General features: G+C 43.6%; 1 long non-coding RNA gene across 2 annotated transcripts; it reads left to right on the forward strand.

The window, feature by feature from the left end:
- The first annotated feature begins 918 nt into the window (after positions 1–918).
- On the forward strand, positions 919–20,668 carry LOC309559080. 2 transcript variants are annotated; one of them, XR_014225444.1, is made up of 3 exons: positions 919–1,032; positions 1,316–1,541; positions 20,654–20,668. It is a non-coding gene; the product is annotated as an uncharacterized lncRNA (long non-coding RNA). The 2 variants fall into 2 exon arrangements; XR_014225445.1 differs by lacking the exon at positions 20,654–20,668 and adding an exon at positions 3,501–3,596.
- Positions 20,669–23,641: the final 2,973 nt, after the last annotated feature.

Genomic DNA, 23,641 nt, shown 5'->3' on the forward strand with positions numbered 1-23,641 from the left:
GAAGCCATAAGGAAACAAGGAAAAAAGGTCAGAGGTTACCAAGAGGCCTACAGCAGCTCTGAAGCAGTTGCAGGAATTGATGACAATGGTCACAAATTTGGCTTGTATGGGAGGGTTGAAAGCAAAAAACACTCCTCAAAGGCCACATGCAGTCACGACTGAGCTTTACCAAAACGAACCATGAAGAGTCTGAAGCCACATGGAAAAAATGTTCTGGTCAGAGTAGACTAAAACGGATTGGCCTCAACACCAAATAAGGTCTGGTGAAAAATCCATAGAACACCATTCCTGTGGTAAACCATGGAGGTGGTAAAGGGGCCTTAAGCCAAATGGCTTTTTCAGAAGATCACTAGTGGCAGACCCTTACAGATCAATTTTACTTAAAAGGTGTTACAGTTCTAAAAGATGGTTGTATGTGGAAATCTGGTTATATAACCAGAAGATTACTGTAGTTTTAACCTGTTCTATGTCAGGTTCTCATTACACTATACCCCTGTCACTGCGACACAAATTGTGGCATCCCCCTTACAAAAGCCGTTTTACCTGTCCTGGACTAGCATCCCAACACATGGATGTGAGTGGCAGATTCTTAACCCCCCCTTTTTATTTTGTGCTTTCTCCTGTTGACACCTAAATCGCCACAGGACACGATGGCAACAATTATGGAGTGCATGGGGAACTGAGCATCAAACATCGCATATTGAAGAGACCTCGGGTAGTGGTAGCAATGGGGAAAACAGAGGAGACTGGCAGCTGGACAGGCAATTCTTTATAGGCAGGATGTTGTGTTTTTAGTTAGCTGGTGACAGTCACTTTCAAGGATAAGGGTACAATATAGTCTATAAAGATATATTCAGATGACAGTTTGATTCAGAGAGCCAAATGCACATACAGCTGTTATGAGATGTCTTGTGTCTTCCAGCTTGTGGTGGTTTACTGACAGCCCCCCAGGGAGTTATCACCTCACCCAACTTCCCGAACAATTACCCCAATAATGCCTACTGTCGCTGGAACATCACCACCACCTCTAAGGTAAGGATGTGCATTATATCAAATATTTCATGTATATTCTACAATATTGGTCCACTAGCTATGGAAGTGTCGTTTTTTTTTTTTTTTTTTTTTTTTTTTTTTTTTATGCAGTGCATTTTACAAAATCATGCCAAAGCAGAAATGCTCAATGTGCCTCTCAGGCAACACTTTCTTAAAATCTTTTGCCTAACTTCTGTCAATTGTAAGAAATTCACTCCTGTCTCTTCTATCTTATCATACAAGATGCCTATCCTATAAAACTTTGCATCTGTTTTTGTTCCAGTTTGAGATCACCTTCACAGATCTTGACATAGATGGCACAATGAACAGCTGTGCCTCTGACAAGCTTCACATCTACAATTCAAAGTATTTATTTGCTGCATACCAGTATGTCTTTTGTGGACAGACGCTGCAACCATCCATTACATCCAGGTTCAACTCCATGCAGATCATCTTTACCAGTGATTCCCGTGTCACTAGAAGAGGATTTAGGCTTGTATATGGACCAGGTAATTTCACAATTTCTAGCCTGATTGATCAGTCTTCACCTAAATTGGCACATTTTAATAGTTCTTGTATCAGTTTAGTATGATAATCCTAGCTTCATATGGTGTTTAGCTTCATATGGTGTTTACAAGGATCAGGGGCAAGGCTGTATGCCCCTTTCACACGATCGGACCTGATCAGGCCACTCATTCTCCTCTATCGGGAGGCAGATGATATCGGACATGTGTCCGCTGAATGTGTAAATCATTGTGAATCAAAACTGTAAATATGTGGCATTAACACCGCATTCACACTGAAGCTGCACGACTTTGGGGGTGACCTGTGTAGTCGCGTGCAACACGACTTCGGCGCGACTTGAATGGACTTCATAAAATGTCTATGCAGGTCGCCCCCAAAGTAGTACAGGAACCTTTTTCTAAGTCAGAGCGACTTGTGTCGCTCCTATTAGAACCGTTCCTGTACCACGCGACTTGTCAGGCTGACAAGTCGTATTGGTGTGAATGGACTGTCAATCCCTTGTTTTCTGCACTTCCTCTTCCCTGTTTGTAATTTGCCTAGGCTAGTGATCTGGTTTCCTGTATTTGCACTGACTCCAGGGAGATAAAGTCAGATATTTTTATTTCAATTATTTGTCCCATACCTCGTGTCTGCCATGCCCAAGCTCTGTGTGGATTTGTATAGCAGCGAAGTGCAACATGTAAACAAAGGCCTGAAAGTGCTGGTTCTATTGCTCAGGCATGGCCGAGGCCTTGGTGTACATGTTACTATAGCAGCCACAGCAGAAGTTCGCTGCCGCTGCTATAGTGACGGCGCCATGTCAGTACAGGAGAACATTTTCTGCTGCGCATGTGCAGCTGGGTGTCCTTTACCGCACATGCGTGAGATTCTAATGTGGGAACAGTTCAGGAAGACTGGCAGCAGCTTCATTCGCCCTCACTAGTAATGGCCACTTGCAACACCAGTGTGGTAGATGTATATAAAAAAAGCATTTGATCACTAAGTGCACAAACGCTGTTTAAAGTTATGTTTTCTGGAGATTAATCTACATAATGTTTTTTTATTTTGATTCGGCTAACTTGACTGCAGTACCTCTTTAACAAAGCAATAGTGTACAGTGCATATAGTAGCCAATCATATTTTATCCTTTTTGTTATGATGAAATATGATTGCTAGTAGTGTGTGTGTGGGTTTTTATTTTTCCTCTCCTTTAGTGTAATTATTGCACTGAATAAGGAAAACCTAACAAATACCAGCAATGGGCTACCCATATTTCACTGATATCACTAAAATGATTGGCTACTGTACACATTCCTGGCAAGTAAATATTTTAATGCTATAACTAGTAGTAAAATATTTACTTAACAAGGCAGTAATGATGTGCACTGTGTAACTCATGGCAACCAATCATTATGTAAAGTTGTGCCATTGTTTGATATGAAAGGAAGCCCTGATTTGTTTTCCCTTAATGCCACACTTGGAGTTTTTTTTTTTTTTTTTTTTTTTTTTGTAGGGCAAGTGTTGGCGAGTAACTCTTAGGGCCTGGCTAGTAGCTCAGGACTTGACATTTTGAGCCCTGAAATAGCTATATAAAAAATAAAGCAGTTATCTTTCAAAATTCCCAGTGCTAAACCTTTTATTAAATTTGTAAATTTTTTAAAAGCCAGTATAGAAGAATAGTAGTGGTTAAAGTTAAAACCTAAAAGTGCTTCCTCCCACCCCCAAGTGGGCACGGCAGAGGGTGTTTCCTGTGCCTACATTTGCTAATGGGATTGGGAGGTATGCATGCTGTGTAATGTAAACTAAAATGACTAGCCTCCTTGTGACATGGTGACCATGCAGGAGAACAATTTGGGAGATGGTGACCGAGCATCACCATGGACTGAATTTGTTCTAATATTCTTTAACATGTTAAATTGAAATTGCATGAAGTATAACTAAAGGCCATTTTTGTTTCATTGCAGTATAATATGTGGAAAGAACTGTCATCTGGCATGGGATGTCTTGCAACCTTCAAGAACCTGCCAATTTCTTCAGTGCGTTCTCAAGACAGTATGCAGATTAAGTAAAAATAAACATGGCATTATTTGCAATCATGTGGTGGGTTTTTCTTTTTAATTTTGTATGACTGCTTCTATCGCTAATCAGCTAAATTGTCCAATTCAAAACTTCAGCAAATTGGCTCTGGCAGCAAATATATTATCTTTAAAGTGGTAGTAGTTTTCTTTTTTTCCTCCTCCCCCCTTGTACCTACAGGCAGGGCTGCCATCAGGGGGGTACAGCCCATACACATGTAGTGGGCCCAGGCGTCCCAAGGGGCCCCAAACATGGTAGGGTTGCCACCTGTCCTTGCAATACCATTCAATTTCAAGCTCCACCATTCTCCACAGACTGGCACTATGTGGGGGGTCCTGCCCCTCACTAGCCCTCACGCACAGCTGTAGACCCTGCCCTCCCCTGTTCACTCCTGGACAGGAGGAGCTGCATTTACTAGAACCGTTCACCTTTATGTTCATGGGATTGAGGACATGGGACTGGAGGAGGATGACGACGTGGTAAGCGGGCCCTGGGAAATGTTGGTGGGGGGGGCAGGCCTAAAACTGTGTAAGGGGCCTCAAAATTTCTGATGGCTTACCTGTAGGTTCAGTGGTATCTCCTAAACATGCACCATTTAGGAGAGATTCGCAGTGATGTCAGAGCTCTGTGCCATGACTCCTGCACACATACATGGGAGTGACCTTATCGTGGCTTGGCCAATCAGACAGCCAGAGCGTGCAAACCTGGAAGGGAAGGGCTTCCATCTTCACCATCAGTGGTGACAGTGCACTGCTTGAGGGCTTAAGTCAAAGGTAAGCATTTCATGGAATGCATAATATGCCATTGTATTGCAGGCTTTTTTCTCCTTATAAAGAAAAGGCTACAGTTTACTACAGCTTTAATACAGAGAAGCACAATGAAGCCATATCTAGTGCGCTCCATCTAACCTCAAACTTTAATAAAAACAGGTTTAAAAACTTACAAAGCACAGCACTTGTCACAAGTGCAAACAATCAGCGCCCTTGGTACAACAATATACCATAAGGATGACTGCAGGTGATGTCACACGAAGCTCCTACCCCCCCCCCCCCCCCATATGTGCTACGTCCTGGGTGGGGACTTCGTCAGTGGGACAGACTTCTATGCGTGATCACTACTGATACCCTGTATTATGCTTTGCAAGCTACCGACCTCTAGACTCTGTACTATATACTGCTGTTACTCCTGGCCCTCTGAACTTTGCCTTCCATTGAACACTACCTTGCATACTAATTTGGGTTATACTGATGTGTGCCAATACTGAGCATTTGCAGGAGTGCTGGTGCAAATGCTCCAATACCTGAAAATGATACCTTTGCAGTGCCTATCTTTTATGGGCTCAAATCGCACCGCACAGGTATTGGTACTTCTACTTGCCTGTAGATCAGTGCAACCCTACTACTGAACTTTTCTTTTTGATCCCCTGCACCCTACCTTACATATTACTGACCCTTTTGAAGCCTGTATTACTACAAACCTCTGCACTCTTTACTCCCTTCTATGGACTCAATTTACTTCCTCTTGGCAGCCTATTCTTGTGTTGCGTACTCCGACTTTCGCACTCTGCCTTACTCAATCCCTGCCCCTGCAATCTGCATTATGGCTGTTTGAACTATTACTACTGGCCTCTGAATGTGCTTGACTTAATCAAGGCCCCTTCATGATGCATTACTAACAGTCCTGCACACTGTTGCATTTTACTCACCCCTGTTTTATCAAGTACTGATCCCTGAATCTAGGTTACATACTACTAATCCCCTGCACTCTGCTTTTTATTGATCTTATCATTCTGCAGTACATACTATTGACCTCTAATCTCTGTACTACTTAACCCCTGCATTACTCCTGACCTCTGAACTTTGCATTACATCCTACTGATCTGTGCTTTCCCTTCTTAACCCCCTACAACCTGCCTTCTGCATCATACTGCTAACCTGCACCCTGGGTTCCTTTCTGATTTCCTGCACTTCCATTCTATGGACCTCAAAATTCTGCACTGCTAACCACTGACCTCTGCAGTACTTACTCCTGATCCCTGCTTTACTCAATGTTTGACCTCCCTGGCTACTTTTCTGACACCCTGCACTCTAGTTTACATAGCACTGACCCCCTAAATTCTGCATTACTCCTTACCCCTGTACTCAGTTTACTGACACTATCATTTACTCCTGATCTCTGAATTTTGTGTTGCTTTCTACTGAACCCTGTATACAGAGTTACTACTGACCCCTGTTTCTGCACAGCTAACTACTTATCCCTGACCTATGCATCTGTTGCGGTTTACTACTAATCTCTGAAATCCTGGGTGAATCCTGCATGATGTAGTTGCTCCTGAACTTTCTATTACTATTGGCCCCTGCACTCTGCCCTACTTGCTTGATATGTATTTCTGTTAAAATGGTAGGGAGCTGGGAAGAGTTTTGCTTGGGATATTTGCAAATTTCCCTGGCTTATTTGCATATGCCTTTCAGGACCTCTCTCTTGCAGGCCATTTGGATCCCCTGAACAGTCAGTGCTCTGCAGTCTGAGGGTGCAGACAGCTCTCATTTTGTTAGTGCTAAAGATTGGTGCAAAACTGTATGTGGAGGTGGAGAAGCATTAGGCTTGGGCAGCCTGTTTAGGACTGTTAATGTGTAGCAAGAGCCAAGACACAGCAAGATTTTATTCCGTTGGAAGTTTCTGTTCTATGAAGCACTGTACAGGACCTGTAAATGGCACAAATGTTCACCACTGGTTGCTGAGATGCTATTGGACTGGTATCTGTGCCTGAAAAGGTTGCATACCCTAAGGAGCATTGACCCCCCCCCCCCCCCCGCTACCTACATTCAGCTTGTATATAATCTAAACTCACAACTGCCAAATCCAGTTTTTCTACAATTAATGTAGTTCTACACCAACCCAAATAGGATTACATCCTGGTGTGGCTTTTACACCTAACCATGGGCGTCCGCAGGGAGGGCGAGTGCCCCCCTGGAATATCGCACAAATTATTTTTGCCTTTATTCAGCATCGCACGAGCGCAGCGCTGATCTGCCCGCCGGTTCTGGCTCATCCTCTCTCCGTCCTCGGTCCTCTGCTGCCCTTCCGACAGCTGCAGGGGGCGAGTCAGGGATTCCCTGCTGTCAGTCAGCTCAGCAAGGGGCGGAGCTGCAGCCCGCGGAGGAGAGAGGAGCGTCAGTGACAGCGTGCCCTGGAGAGGAGACGGGAGAGGCAGCGCTGCGTCCGGTGTTCAGTGAAAAAACCATACCCGTGAGAAAACCATACCCTCGTCACTTCCGGTGCACCTACGGAGGGTATGGATTTCTCACGGTAGTTAAACTTGCGGCGCTTACATTAAAACACCTCCTCTGCAACATCAATCATCTCCGCTCTTCACCCTGTCACTTCCCTCATCTCCAGTAATAAATATAAAAGCGGATCACGGAGCCGCGATCGCCGTCACATTTACATCTCATACACCCGCCGCCGCTTTTATTTTTATTACCGGAGATGAGGGAAGTTACAGCGATAGCAGAGGAGAGGATTTATGTTGCAGCCGAAGTGTTTTAATGTACCTGCCGCAAGTATAACATTAGACACAGTGCCGTGATACTTTCATGCCCACCGAGCATGCGCACTTCTAAAATTCTTTCATGTTCAATTGCGTATCCGGGGCTCTGAGCATGTGCGCTGCTCAGCTGTTTCAGACCGGAAGTGACGAGGGTATGGTTTCTTCACGGGGTATGGTTTTTTAACGTTACACCGGGACTCGGAGTGAGAGAGTGGCTGTGACCTGACACAATGAGTCGACTTGACCTGAGCAGTAAAGACAGAGAGTCTTCTTGTCACTGATAAAGTGACACTGTGACAATCCATAACATTTAAATACTTACTGTCAATCATCCATCTCCTCTCCATGTGACATAATTGAACCTTTTTTTTTTTTTTCCTGGTAACAACCTCAGCTAAATACTTCCTGTAAGCAGTTGTGCTTGTGTGTCCAGTGCTTATTAGGTATTCGCCTAATTTCTGTTTTAAAAAGTATGTCTTTGTTCCGGTATATTAAGGTATAGACATTATTACTACATCTATTGCTGGCCTGCACATAATATTATAGTGATTAGTGAGTGAGCTGAGCAGATCTCTACAGCCTGGGCCCTGGAGGACTACAGGTACCAGCTGCAAGCACCAGGGATCCTTTTGTACTGCACACATAAGACATTAGACATCTACTGCTGTTATATAATACCATGATGAGCAGATCTGTACAGCCTGTGCACTACAAGTACCAACTGCACCTGGTGTCCTCCTGTCTGCTTTGCTTATGGAGTCACTAATCTATAATTGTAAAACAGACATATGACCTCTACTATTATTGTGAATAGATCTATACAGCCTGGGGGGACTACAAGTACCAGCTGCGCCTGGGATCCTGTTTGCTGAACCTATAGAGTCACAGATCTCTAATTTCTCTACATAAATACATCTACTGCTGTTATAATGAGTAGACCTATCTATACAGCCTGGAGGACGACCAGTAGTACCAGCTGTATTTACTAATAGGATCGGATGAAAATGGACTGGCGGTCCATTTTTATCCAATCTCCCATAGAGGAGAGCAGGACTGACAGCTCTGTCTCTGCAAAGTAAGCGGAGATGGAGCTGTCATCCGCCTGCTCAGCGGGGATTGGCGGATCGATTCCTGCAGAGCAAAATGGAATCTGCCGGGCGCACCCCTCATGTGAAAGGACCCTTATACACCAGGGGCGTGCACCCGCCCCCACTAGACAACGGGGATGCCAATTAACGGGACTGGCGGCACAGAGTGTCGCCGGCCACCCACGACCGCTCCCCACTGAGAGAGGACGACGGTCATCCATTGTAAACACAGCAGAACGTTGTTCTCCCTGAAATGAACACAGAGCGCCTGTGATTCTTCTATATAGGATCACAGTTCGCCATGTTCATTTCACAAGCCCATCCCCCATACAGTTAGAAAACACCCCCTAGGCTCACACTTAACCCTTTGATCACCCCTTGTGTTAACTTCTTCCCCTGCCAGTGTCATTATTACAGTAACAGTGCATGCAGCATTTAAAAAAAATATAGTGGCCCGTGAAATCCATCCTGCTTTTGCACCATGCGACTTACCTGCAGTTCCTGCACGGGAAGGCTTTCTGCGTTTTTATATACGTGGGCCCAGCATTTAAAAACACAGTTTGCTTGTGCAGTGTGCAGGAACTGCAGGTAAGTCACATGGTGCAAAAGCAGAATGGATTATACGGCTACTGCATTTTTTTTAAATTCTGCATGCACCTTTTTTCAGCTGAAAACGCAGGCATAGCTGCCCAAGCCCATTCGAATCAATGGGCTGCTATGCCTGTGCAAATGTGGGCAGCCATTTATCATATATTTTATTTGTCATTTGTTAACACCAAATGCAGATTCTACATTCGTCTTTTTTATAATTCAGTTGTAGTGCCTTGATCATGTGTGTATAAATAATGTGGTGCATTCAATAGTGTAAACCAAAAAAAAGATTACAAATTGCTAATCAGACAATGGCAGATTGATCCTTCTATTATGCTTTTACATCGGGTTTCTTAAACCTTTGCATGCCTGCGCTTTATTTCATAATGACTAAGCCCCTCCCCTTCATGACATTGTCAAAAAGGGGCGGAGCACAGGTGACCTTAAAATGATGCCCCCCCTGAAAAAAGTTCTGAGGATGCCCATGCACCTAACGCATCCTTTGAATGAAGGTTTAAAAAAAATAAAAGAAAAAAAAAATAGGGCCAACACTTTACTTCTGAGCTAAAAATATATAGCCAACATTTTTATCACAAATCTAAATCAAAACCATTTCATGACCCTCAACCAATAAAAGCAGATCTGTCAGCAACCACTTGTTTGTGAAGGTATGTTTTATAAATGGCATGGTAGACGATTTAAGAAAAGTTAATGCCCCAATTGTTTTTAAGGGGATCTCAAAGTGTCCCCCCCCCCCAACTCAAGTGGGGCCCATGGTTGTTGAAGGGTTCTCTTATTCCTCTGGGGAGCCCATGACCAAAGGAAAGTGCCTGCACAATGAGAGCAGGAGGAACTTGTGGAATATCCCTGCTTCCTTTTTGCACGAACGGCCACAAAAGTGGTGTAGGTCATAGCTAGTGTAGCTGAGGATGCAACTAATAAAGCATGATCAGTGAATGATGAGCTGCATTGGGGGTTTTAGATCCCCCCCCCCCCCCCCCAATAAAGAGTACCTGTCACCTGCCCATGCTACCGTATATGTGCCTTTTTTTTTGTGATCATAACAAAGCTTTTGTTACAGGGGCCATCAAAATTCCGATAAGCCCCCTACCAATAGACCCACTGCCCAGGGTTGTTGGGAAGAGGCCCTTGTCCCCATCAACATGGGGGACAAGGGGCTTGTGGGGTGGGGCACAGAGCCCCTCCCCATGTTGAGGGCTTGTGGCCTGGTATGTCCCAGGAAGGGGTGGGCTATTGGCTTATTTCCCCTCCCCCTTTCCTGACCCGTGGGGCTGCATGCTCGGATAAGGGTCTGGTATGGATTTTTTTTCCCTTACACAAAACAAAAAGTATGACGTGGCTTAATGCTGTATAAGAACATTTAGCAGTGTCAGGCGTTTTTACAGCTGTAATGCCAGTCCTCAGAACTGGGCTTTTTTGAAAATGCCTATGCCACATACACGTGCACATGCACACAGACGTTTTGAAGCTATAAGAGATCAAGTAGGGGTGTTTTTAAGCTGCAAAAAAAGTCTGATGCTCCTAAAAGCAGCTGCAAAAAAGCCCTGTGTGCATGAGGCCATAATGTCCCAACAATCACCTTTTTTATTCTCCAAGGTCTCTGCTTTCTGAGAAAAAAAAAAATGCTTTTTGGCTAAAAAGCCGTGAAAGTGGTTCCTACTGTCTTTTCTAAGAGCCGGTTCACATTGGGGCGACCTGTCAGGCGACCTGGTCGCCTGACAGGTCGCCTGCCATAGAGAAGCTGTGGACCCGTTCTAATAGGAGCGACACAAGTCGCTCCGACTTAGAAAAAGGGTCCGGAGCTTCTTTGGGGCGACCCGGAGCAACCTGCATTGACTTCAATGTTATGAAGTCCGTGCCGACCGCTCTGAGCTGCGCACCGCGACTTGTGAGGTCGCCCTGGCAAGTCGGATCGCTCTAATATGAACCGGCTCTAAGACTTCCACAAAACAAAGGGGTCTTTTAATAAAACCTTTTGCTGCATGAATGCGTCTGACATTAGTGCAGCGAATGTTATAGGAATAGACTCCCAAAGTGTTGTGGAAGCTGTATGCACAATAAACACTATTTGTGTGCAAATATCCCAAAGGTCAGAAACATTTGTGCAAGTTGTATAAAATGTTTTGTAGTTTTTGTAAGCAATTAATGCCTGTATTATCAGCTCTAGCCAAAATGGCCAAATACAAGAAAAACGCTACTGTATTTCAGAAAACTATACCATAGTTTGGCCACTGGATGGAGCAAGCGATAAAAAAAAAAAAAAAAAAAAAAAAAAAAAAAAATAGGACATTTAGAGCGCCTTACATCTAAAAACGGTAATGGGTTTTATTGGAATTTTTTGTGAGACTAACACAAAGTGGCACATAAATGTGAAATGGAAAATGATTTTCACATTTTTTTTTACAAATATATGAAAGTGTGGAGTGCATTTGTATTCAGCTCCTCTGACTCTATACTTTAGAACCACCTTTCTCTGCAATTACAGCTGCAGGTCTTTTTGGGGATGTCTCTACCAGCTTTGCACATCTAGAGAGTGAACTTTTTGCCCATTCTTTGCAAAATAGCTCAAGCTCTATCAGATTGGATGGAGAGCAAATTTAAAGTCTTGCCACAGATTCTTAATTGGATTTAGGTCTGGACTTTGGGGTCATTCATACACATGAATATGCTTGGATCTAAAACATTCCATTGTAGCACTGGCTTTATGTATGTTTAGGGTCTACCCCAGTATCAAGTCTTTTGAAGACTCTTAACAGGTATTCTTCTAAGATTGCTCTGTTTTTAACTCCATCTATCATCCACCTGTCCAACTCTGACCTGCTTCACTTTTCCTGCTGAAGTAAAGCATCCCCACAACATCATGCTGCCACCATCATGTGTCATGGCGGGGATGGTGTCTTCAGGGTGATGTGCAGTGTTAGTTTTCCGCTGCATGTAATGATTTGCCTTTAGCCAAAAAAGTTACATTTTGGTCTAATCTGACCAGAGCACCTTCTTTCACATGTTTGCAAGAAGCCATGTTGGGGGGACATCACAAATTGGACTACGCATGGCTTTCTTCTTGTCACACTTTCTGAAAGACCAGATTTGTGGAGTGCACAACTTAGTTGTCCTGTGGACAGATTCTCCCACCTGCGCTGTGGCTCTCTAAAGCTCCTCCAGAGTTACCATGGGCCTCTTGACTACTTGGATTAATGCTCTCCTTGGACGGCCATATCTTGGTAGGTTTGCAGTTGTGCCATACTCTGTTCAATCCATCATCCGATAATGGAAAATGCTCAAAGCTTGGGCTATTTTTAAATACCCAGGGCGAACATGCCAAACTGTGCCCCCCACACCCCCCGCTACACAAAAAAAATAATAAATCATTTATCTGCATGTTTACCCACTAAGCATAAATTCCACCTCTTCCCAGGACAAATCCACCCCTCCCCCCCCCTGCTGAAATCGATCACTCCTAGCACAAATCATCGTCCATAGGCCCTCCCAACACAATTCACTCTCTCTTGCCCCCCCCCCCCCCCCCCCCGAATGACCTCGTGGCACTCCCCTTCAATCTCACATAATATCACAGTGCCCGGGGCAGCTGCCCAACCCTTATCCTGGCCCTCAGGCCAAGGTCAGAGGAAAGAGTCCTTCCAGTTTGCTGCTGCTGTGTATGGTCAAAGTCCAGAGTAAGCTGCATCCAGATCTGTGAGATTTATGGTTCTAAACAAAGCGCCAATGTGTTACAGCACACTAATGAACAGCAGGAGAGAAAGGTCACAGCTGTTTAATTGGCTCCCTTCCACCATATTGCAGCGCGATGGATGGTTGGGGCGATGCTTGTCCTAAGAGGACTCTCGCAGCACATGCCATGGACACAGCGCGCTTCATTGATCATGGTAAAGAGCCAATTACAGCGGCTCTTTACCACGTAATCGGCTGTGTATCACAAATTTAAACAAAAAACGGTAACTTGCTGTTACTGGCTTCTTCTCCTCACACACATTTCCAGTGTGAGAAGTGTGTCAGCAAACCATGAGTTACCAATCCTGTATTGTCTTACCATGGACAACACACCCCATATAAAGAGAATCTGTATCATTGCCTATCAGCATTGTTCCTGTTGGCAGTGTTACTGTCGCCCATCAGTGCACCTGTCACCCGTTGGCAAAGTTACTGTTGCCTATCAGGGCACCTGTCACCCAGGCCACTGATAAGGCAGTACAACCAGCCCTGTTGTACTGGGGCCGAGGCTCATCAGCAAGACAGTGGGGGCCAGGGCAGCTTTATTGTTCATTCCTGCCTACAATAAAAAATTGATTTTAGTAGCTCACACTCCTGCTTCTACTTACTACACAGGGCTTAAATTAAGATTCACTAAAAGACAACAACAAAAGAAGGTCGCACCGACCTTGTACATTACCACTAAAAAAAGGTTTATTAGGATCCAAAGACAACACATATTATACTCACAAATGAGTTATGATAAAACATATAAAACCACAATGGAACAGGCCATCTCCAAATTGTCCAGGGAACCCCAGTACTGGATGACGTGAGGGTGTCAGCAACTGTTTGGCTGGGCTGACGTGTTTCGAGGAAGGACCCTTTTCCTCTTAGCCAAAACATGATAACCTTGGTCCAGAAGGGGCAGCTATGCCCTCCCTGGTAGTTATTCTGTGCACCTCCGCTCCCTCAGAAGGTGCCGTGGAGTGAGGGAGAGGCTTATGTGAGGTGGCTTTAGAGGGCGCAGATTGGCAATCCCAGCAGGGGGTGGCGGTGCACAGGCAAGTGACACACCATGACAGGCAGCATGCGTGAAAGGAAGGTACAGTCCCCAGACTCGAGTCCCCACTGTCATTTTAATGATCACAGCACAGCATGGCCCTATGGCTCTGTGTTAGTGTCACATGGCTGTTGGGTACTGACTTTGTTATGGCTGTACAGTGTTAGCCTATAAACTCCTAGTACAGCCATAACAAAGTCAGTACCCAACAGTCACACACACTGTGACAGAGGCAAAGAGCACCTACTGTGTTAGGATAATTATAACAAGGATAATCATTAGCAGGAAATGCTAGTTTATAATTGTGTTGGGGGGGGGGGGGGGGCAGTAAAGACGTGGCTGAGCTGCATTTTTACTAGCACTCCACTCACAGCCGGGACAAGGGGTGAGAAAGAGGTGGGGCTTCCCTTGGTGCAATGGTTTATTGCAGGGATGGGGGCACCCTAACCCTAAAAAAAAGGGGGGCGCAGTTTGGCATCTTCTCTGGGTGCTGGATGACTGTCCCGACACTGACTCCACTCTTGGATCCCCTGTTGAGCGGAGTGGCTCAGTATGTAAGAGCCCTTATGATACAAAGGCAGTGGAGGATGTATGCCACGCTTTCTTTGCAGCAAAAAAATTATCCCTACTGTCACCACCCACCATTTTGCCTGTAGAGCACAATCCCCTATAAAGCAACAAGGAGGCCCCATTTCTGGTATAAAAAAGTTGCAATTTATCTTATTCATTTGGCCACTTATAATGCTTATGCCACCTACACCAAATCTACAGAAAGATCCACCGCCTTCCTCAAATTCATAGAAGAAATCGTCACATCCCTCATCTACCAGCAAAGATCCCCCAGAAAACTTTAGCTCTGATGCGGTTAGCAGACTTCATGAGCGCCATTTCCCTGAGCGCATTCCACCAAAAGAAGCAGGCTGAAGATGCCAAAAAAGATGTTGCATATGCAGCAGAGGGGGAGTTATTAGAGACACCAGTTATCATTGTGCCCAGTGTCTCTCCCAACTGGGCCTATGCATCGGAGACTGCTTCTGACGTCACTTGTCACTAAAATATTAGCCCATCTTTCTAACAGCCTGCCAATTCCCCATTTTCAATATCGTTGCTGACCATTTGCCTGCTGCCTAAACCAACCATGCCATTGCCTTCCACCTTAACTGAACCTGGCCTGTTTATTGACTAAGCCACTGCCCGGCATCTGCATTGTTTATCCATCACATTTCTGCCTTTCACTTCAACCGACCCTGGCCTGTTTAACGACTATGCTTCTGCCTGGCGTCTGGATTGTTTATCAACCATGTTTCTCCCTTCTACCTGCACTGACCTTGACCATGTTTTTTGCCTGATGCTTGGACTGATCTTTTGCCCTGCTACTGTAGTAATGGGATTCATATTAACACAGGGGTCTCACATATGTGAGGGACTTCAGAAGAGTTTTTCCTAGTGGAGAAAACTATTATTTTTTTCCGGGTTTTGTCATTTCCGGATTAGGGTCTGGAGACTGGAAGCTTCAAAGAAATTTGGGTGGGAGAAGCCTCCACCCCTGTGCCCAGGTCTGTTGGCCATTCTCATTCGGGGGTTCCCTCTTACTTGAAGGATTACGGGTTTGCTCCTTGGAAGAGAAGATTTCACTGTATGTAGATGACCCCCCTCTTGTATCTTCACAACGCCCCTCGTCCCTACAGGCTGCCCTTGACAGGTTCTCGGGGATATGTATTAATTGGTCCAAGTCGACGATCTTTCCCCTAGATCCCTAAGCCCGAGTGGATGCGGCCACCACCCCTTTAGTTTGGGTCGATCAATTTAGATTTTTGGGTATCCAAGTGAGGAGGGACCTTATGAGTTTATCTGACCTTAATTTGGCTCCACTGCTTTCCCAACTTTAATTCAAGTTCACCTTCTGGTCTTCCTTATCGTTGAATCTCATGGGACATATTAACCTACTAAAAATGATTTCCCTTCCTAAGTTTCTTTATATTCTCCTTAACTGCTCTATTTGGATACCCAATTCCTTTTTCAGGGAGATAGATCGATGTGTGGGGACCTTTATCTAGGGGGGAGCTCTCCCTCGGCTAGCGAAGTCGACTCTGCTTCTTCATGTGCAGTGTGGGGGATGGGCATTGCCGGACTACCCAACATATTATTGGACGGCCGCCCTCGTAACCGTCCGTAGGTGGTTTACGTGCTCTCGGGCAAATGCAGCAGTGTGCTTGGAAGCGTCTTCTCTGGGTTCACTTTGCAAGCTTGGGAATTTGGTCTACAGAAGTCTGCGAGCATTCCCTGATCTCCCACACCCCACTAGGATGATGCTCAGGGTCTAGGTTTGTGGCTAAGCGTAGATTTCTTTGACCCAATAGGTGGTCGCCTTTCTGCCCAATTAGGGGAATTCCCAACCTCACACACTTCCACTCCTTCCCGGACCCTCAACTTTGGGCCAGGCGTGGGCTTAAAGCTCTTCGGGATTTGCTCTTAACGGGTGGTCTGCTCTCCTAGTCTGACCTTAGGGCCAAGTTTAAACTTCCAGGGTAGATGCTTTTTCACTACTTCCAACTGCGTCGTGCAGCCCATGCTCAATTTCCTGCCCCCTCTGAGTCTTACCATGGACCCCATCGAGGAGGGAGGATTGGAAGACCTGTCTTGAAGACAGTACCAGACTGTTGATTTCCTCTAGGGACAAGCTCATCCAGACAAAATTCTTGCACAGGGTCTACTATACCCCCCAGAGGCTGTGTTTTGTTTTAATATTGATGATTTTGGCATACAGCTCATGAAAACCCAAAATTCCTATCTCAAAAAATTAGCATATTTCATCCGACCAATAAAAGAAAAGTGTTTTTAATACAAAAAAAGTCAACCTTCAAAAAATTATGTTCAGTTATGCACTCAATACTTGGTCGGGAATCCTTTTGCAGAAATGACTGCTTCAATGCGGCGTGGCATGGAGGCAATCAGCCTGTGGCACTGCTGAGGTGTTATGGAGGCCCAGGATGCTTTGATAGCGGCCTTGAGCTCATCCAGAGTGTTGGGTCTTGCGTCTCTCAACTTTCTCTTCACAACATCCCACAGATTCTCTATGGGGTTCAGGTCAGGAGAGTTGGCAGGCCAATTGAGCACAGTAATACCATGGTCAGTAAACCATTTACCAGTGGTTTTGGCACTGTGAGCAGGTGCCAGGTCATGCTGAAAAATTAAATCTTCATCTCCATAAAGCTTTTCAGCAGATGGAAGCATGAAGTGCTCCAAAATCTCCTGATAGCTTGCTGCATTGACCCTGCCCTTGATAAAACACAGTGGACCAACACCAGCAGCTGACATGGCACCCCAGACCATCACTGACTGTGGGTACTTCACACTGGACTTCAGGCATTTTGGCATTTCCCTCTCCCCAGTCTTCCTCCAGACTCTGGCACCTTGATTTCCGAATGACATGCAAAATTTGCTTTCATCCGAAAAAAGTACTTTGGACCACTGAGCAACAGTCCAGTGCTGCTTCTCTGTAGCCCAGGTCAGGCGCTTCTGCCGCTGTTTCTGGTTCAAATGCGGCACCTGTAGCCCATTTCCTGCACACGCCTGTACCCGATGGCTCTAGATGTTTCTACTCCAGACTCAGTCCACTGCTTCCGCAGGTCCCCCAAGGTCTGGAATCTGTCCTTCTCCACAATCTTCCTCAGGGTCCGGTCACCTCTTCTCGTTGTGCAGCGTTTTCTGCCACACTTTTTCCTTCCTACAGACTTCCCACTGAGGTGCCTTGATACAGCACTCTGGGAACAGCCTATTCGTTCAGAAATTTCTTTGTGTGTCTTACCCTCTTGCTTGAGGGTGTCAATGATGGCCTTCTGGTCGGCAGTCTTACCCATGATTGCGGTTTTGAGTAATGAACCAGGCTGGGAGTTTTTAAAAGCCTCAAGAATCTTTTGCAGGTGTTTAGAGTTAATTAGTTGATTCAGATGATTAGGTTAATAGCTCGTTTAGAGAACCTTTTCATGATATGCTAATTTTTTTAGATAGGAATTTTGGGTTTTTCATGAGCTGTATTCCAAAATCATCAATATTAGAACAATAAAAGGCTTGCACTACTTCAGTTGTGTGTAATGAATCTAAAATATATGAAAGTCTAATGTTTATCAGTACATTACAGAAAATAATGAACTTTATCACAATATGCTAATTTTTTGAGAAGGGCCTGTATATCATCAAAGATTGCAGGACAGCACTTGCTTTGGGGATGGAGTAGGTACCTTTTTTCACATGTTCTGGATCTGTCCATGGGTGGCCCAATTTTGGGGGTGCAGTGGTGGAAGTCATTAACTTCAGCCTCCAGCTGTCCTTCCTGGTCTCTCCTAAAGTGGCTCTACTGGGGATCCAGGATGATGAACAGGGGCCTAGATGCCCCAAACTGTTACTCTCATACTTGTTTTATTATGCAAAAAGGGAGATTGTTCTTAAATGGAATTCACGTCCCCCCCCCCCTTCCCCAGTTGGTTCCTGGGAAAAATCTATCAAAGCTGCTCATTTTTTTTGTAAGTTGACCTATATTGGCAGGAACTGCCCTCACAAGTTTGAGAGGGTATGGCAGCCATGGACATAGTCAGTTAGTATACTGTGGCTCCTACTGCGCTAACTGTCATGAATATAAAAAGCTGCCAGACATAAAGTTGTCACAAAGATAATATACCGTAACAGAAAGTTCAGCGCTAAATAATATCAGATACAATCAAATGACAATGAATCCAAAAGTGAAAAAATAAAAGTGCAATAAAGTCTTTGAAAAAATAAATTAAATAAAGTGAGAACACTCCATACAAAGTCCAAATAATGGAATATGAAACATCCAGTATAGTGCAGGTGATGAAAATCAGGTAAGTAAACCCACACCAGCAAATTGAATATAGATGTATGCTAACTAGAAGATCTGGACCCAAGTGCCTTATAGCAGATGGGTCTAAAAACGCTAGTTAATACTCCGTGGATCTCAAAGTGTATGATGGTCCTGGACGGAATAACTCATAGGATAGCGGTGGATCTCTGGAGATAGGTGACCAAAGCTCCCATGGAGTAGTTCATTATCCATATATAAAAGTAGATAACACGGACATAGTGTAATACCGCTTAACAAATTGCTTTATTAAAAGGGTTAAAACTAAATGACCATGTAAAATTGCATAGTCAACAGACAATTGGGAACGATGGCAGATGGCACACAGTGTGGCACTGACAAACACAAAGAAGCAATTCCTGGCGCTGAAGAACAGATGTTCAAGGATCCCAAAAATTGTATGTAAGTTATGTGGGATGGATGGGTTAATGCCAAAAAAGCCAGTTAGTCATATCAGGGTTGCAGCCGACCCATGCCCAGGTCCTGACATATAACACAACAGATAGATGGGTGTACTGGCGCTCCCAAGATGAATACAAATAGGTACATTGGAGTCTCACTTCTTGAAAAATAGTCACAATAAAAAATGTCAGGAAGGTGGCGGGAGGGGGGGGGGCATCCCCTCCCGCTTGCTGGGGTAATGGCCGAGCAGCTCTCAAGCCACATCAGCCTTCACCACCTGCAAGCCGACTGTCGGCTCTAAAAAATGGCACCAGGATCATGCCTCTAGCTGCAGGCATCCCCCCGTACAACCACTTATCTGAGCCGATGTAGAGCTATGTCGGTTTGCAGGAAGTGGTTAAACAAGCTGATGTGAAAAGCTGATTGGCTACCATGCAAGCTGCACCAGATTTTGCAGTTTTAGTAAATTAACCCCAGTGTCTCTTTATTGCCAAAAAGATTATAGCAAATTGATACTAATAACTACAACATTTTAGCCTGGAGAAAGGGTTCATTAAACCATTCCTGAAGTATAGAGCTACAAACTTCCATAAGGAAATGGAGCCTTTATCAAATAAGCAAAAACCAGGGCCTGATTTAGTTTGAATTTCTAAACCTCTGAGGGCCTTACAAAAGGTACAAAATGTCCGCATGTGGACCAAAGAACACCAGGTTAACATGTCTGCTTCTCATCTAACTGATATAAAATGGAAAATAGAACCTTTGGCATGTTAAGGCAATAGTAGATGCCATTCTGATTGGCTCTTGTACGTATCCCTCTGAACATTGTTGTTTGGTGGTAGTCTATTCAGACTGATACAAGAGCGCAGAGGCCAGCAGGCAGAAAGGGGTTTATATCTGAATTAATTTAGAGGTAAGCCCTAACTAAATGTCATTTAGTTTTCTAAAGCACTGTGCATCCTAACCCAATTGTAATTTAACTTTTAATAAAAAAACGTAACTCTTGTTTCATTGTTTGTTACATCTCAGTACTAATACATTTCTGAAGCCTGTTTACAGCTACTACCTTTATACATGCACTCCTGTAATGGATGCATGGAATTTCTAAAGGAGAGTTTCCTCATGGTAACAACAGTGGACCATACCAGTGTAATGTGTGCTAAAAAGACTACCTGTAGTCTCCATCAGAAACCCTTGTGGCAAAGTAACAATGAAGGAGCACAATTTAATAGATGGGGACAAAATTTTGTCACCCTATAACAGGAAATGCCTGAACAACATGGCAGGATCATGAGATTTTATTTACCGATTTTCTTTTTTTTCTTTTTTTTTCTTTCTTTTTTTTTTTCTTTTTTTTCTTTTTTTTTCTTTCTTTTTTTTTTTCTTTTTTTTCTTTTTTTTTTTTTTCTTTTTTTTCCTTTTCATTTTCCATGCTGTTGACAATACAGGTGATTGCAACATATGGCCAACATATTGGTAGAGTACACAGTATTCTTTTTGGGATAATACAATTTCAAATTGAACTGGTGTAGTTGGTCTAGTGTTAGACATTGGGTGGTGTGTGTTGGGTGAAAGGGGGTCAGTCTGTTCTCATGCAAATCAGGTTTATTTTAATAAAAGCCGTAGTTTTAAAAACAATTAAGTGATTTTTGAAATTACATAAACATGCTAAAAACGATATGAGATTTAGGTAAATGAGTTTACATTTACTAATTTATAAATATTTTTTTTTCTTGCAGTATAATGTGTGGAAATAACTCTAGCATAGAACTTCCTAAAACCCTGACACTTACACTTCCGTCAATGCATTCTCAAGACGGGACGCAGATTTAAAAAAAAAAAAGAAAAAAAAAAACTAACATTCTTCACAATAATAAAAAAGCATTGTTTGGTTTTTTTTTATTCTTTATTTTTATGGTTATTATTGGAACAACAAATTACAGAAGATCCACATGACAAAGACCCATACTGGATCAGACAGACATATCCAGCTAAATCAAATACAGTAACAGAAGTATTGATATACAAAACAAAATAAATACATTTTTAAGCCATCTCATCTCGGGTATTTTTAGAGCACGGTGAAGGCCCCCATATACATCCTATCACGTATATTCACTTTTTTTTTTTGTGCACAGTTTGAAATTGATTTCTGATATCGAATCTTCTACAATATTTTTGCTAAGAATGTTTTTTTGTATTTTAATTATTGTAATATTTGTATTTATATGACCAAATGTATTCACTAATAAACTACATTTTTAAATAAGTAAGTCCCCAATTTTCCAAATAATTGTTTAAAGTATAACTTAAAAGGCAATTTTTTTTATATTTTGGATAGAGCAGTGCATAGTTGGAACTTCTGTCAGATTTTTGTTGTTGCCTGTGCTCCCTCTCTCTAACTGTCCTGATGACCAGTGTTTCTGGAAATGTTGGTGTTATGGGCAAAATGGAAAAAGAATACACAGATGGCAAGTCACACTCTGTCTGGTTGATGCAGCTCAATGGAGGGTTAATAATAAACATAAAGTGACAAAAGAATAGAAGACAGCACACGGATCTCGTGCAGTAAAAAGGATAGCATTTATATGTTGTAGTATAAAAAAGTGGCAACTCACATTTGACCAACCTGTAACAGAGCACATCAGGTTAGCAGAGGACAGGTCCACATAGCCAGTAGCCGGGTGAAGGAAGTCCTAGCAGCTTCCACTCCTACAGATATTACTTACTCCACATATGACATATCTGGAAGCGTTCTCAGTCTCCTGACTGCACATAGATGGACAAGGGGGTGCAGGTTGTGCAAGTGTAAGCCCAGATGGTACAGGCAATGCATTTCGAGGATAACTCCCTGTTTCTCAAGCCTTGAGCGGAGTGGGGACACCATGGTATGTATAGCACTCAGGAGTAGGAAAGTGGCTGCGGCACCGCTAACTGATATAATGGCTGGACTTTAAACACTTGTTTACCAAGCACTTATACCCCTTCCTGCCCAGGCCAATTTTTAGCTTTTTAGCTCATATTGCTGGTGCAATATTAATGACAATTGCACGGTCACGCGACACCGTATCCAAACAAAAGTTTTTCCACATACATAGAGCTTTCTTTTGTTGTTACCTAATCACCACTGGGTTTTTATTTTTTTGCTAAAGAAACAAAAAAAGACTGAAAATTTTGAAAAAAAAAAATGTTCATAGTTTGTTATAAGATTTTGCAAACAGGCTTTTGCACTGATGAGGCTGTACTGATGGGCACTGATGAGCTGGCAATGATGAGGCGGCACTGATAAGGCTGCACTGGTGGATACTAATGAGGAGGCACTAATGAGGCGGCACTGATGGGCACTGAGAGGTGGCACTGATAGGCACTTGTAGGTGGCATTGGTAGGCAGCACTAATAGGTGACATTGATGATGAGGGACTGATGGGCACTGATTGGCAGCACTGATGGGCACTGATAGGTGGCATTGGTGGGCACTGATAGGTAGCACTGGGTGGCACTAATTAGCAGCAGTGGTAGGCACCAAGGCAGGAACCAATGTCCCTGTAACAGAAGCTTGATCGTGAGGAGAAAAAAAGTCGATAACCAGCTTCTCAGCTATCATTGGCTGACAGCTGATCACATGGTAAAGGGCCTGCTGTGATTGCCCCTTTACCCTGTTCTGTGTCAGAAGAACTTTGGGTTCAAAAAGCAGCGCAATCACCGGAGGACATCTATTGACGCCCTCCCATCACTGGAAGCCCGCACTGCAGATACCATTCGGCTATAGTGTGGGTGAAAAGTGGGTAACAAAAATTTTACAGAAAAATAAAAACAATAGATTTATTTTGTGGTGGCTGTATGTAAAAAAAATAATTGATCCAGTCTATTACTAAAATAATAGAAAAGATTGGCACTTACTTCCTGACCTCTATGCATGGCCTGGGTATAGAGGAGACAATTGCTGCAGACAATCTTCATTAGACAGCTGAACTCACCAAACACTTGGCATCCACAAATGTCTTTATTGCATGCAGAACCGCGCGATTTACACGCTGTCCCGTACCTTCAACCTCCCCCACAAGTGTGAACCTAGCCTTAGGGTGCCCTGTTTGTAATACATCTGAATTACTTTAAACATTTTTGGGAAATTATATGAAATGTATAAAAAGTCATTTATACATTATGTACTGTATATGGACACTTATATTGAAAAAATAAAAATTACACACACACACACACACACCTATGTGTGTTAGTTTAGGAACCATAGTGTTTGTTGTAAAAATAATAAAAGGGTCTATATATCGTATCTCACAAAAGTGAGTACACCCCTCAAATTTTTGTAAATATTTTATTATATCTTTTCATGTGACAACACTGAAGAAATTACACTTTGCTACAATGTCAAGCAGTGAGTGTACAGCTTGTATAACAGTGTAAATTTGCCGTCCCCTCCAAATAACTCAACACACTGCCATTCATGTCTAAACCACTGGCAACAAAAGTGAGTACACCCCTAAGTGAAAATGTCCAAATTTAGCCCAATTAGCCCTTTTCCTTCCTCGATGTCATATTGACTCATCAGTGTTACAAGGTCTCAGGGGTGAATGGGGAGCAGGTGTTTTAAATTTGGTGTTCTCTCTCTCACTCTCTCATACTGGTCACTGGAAGTTCAACATGACACCTCATGACAAAGAACTCTCTGAGGATCTAAAAAAAAGAATTGTTGCTCTACATAAAGATGG

This window comes from Pelophylax lessonae (genome assembly GCF_965119305.1).
Source record: "Pelophylax lessonae genome assembly, chromosome: 6".
Taxonomy (NCBI): Eukaryota; Metazoa; Chordata; class Amphibia; order Anura; family Ranidae; genus Pelophylax; species Pelophylax lessonae.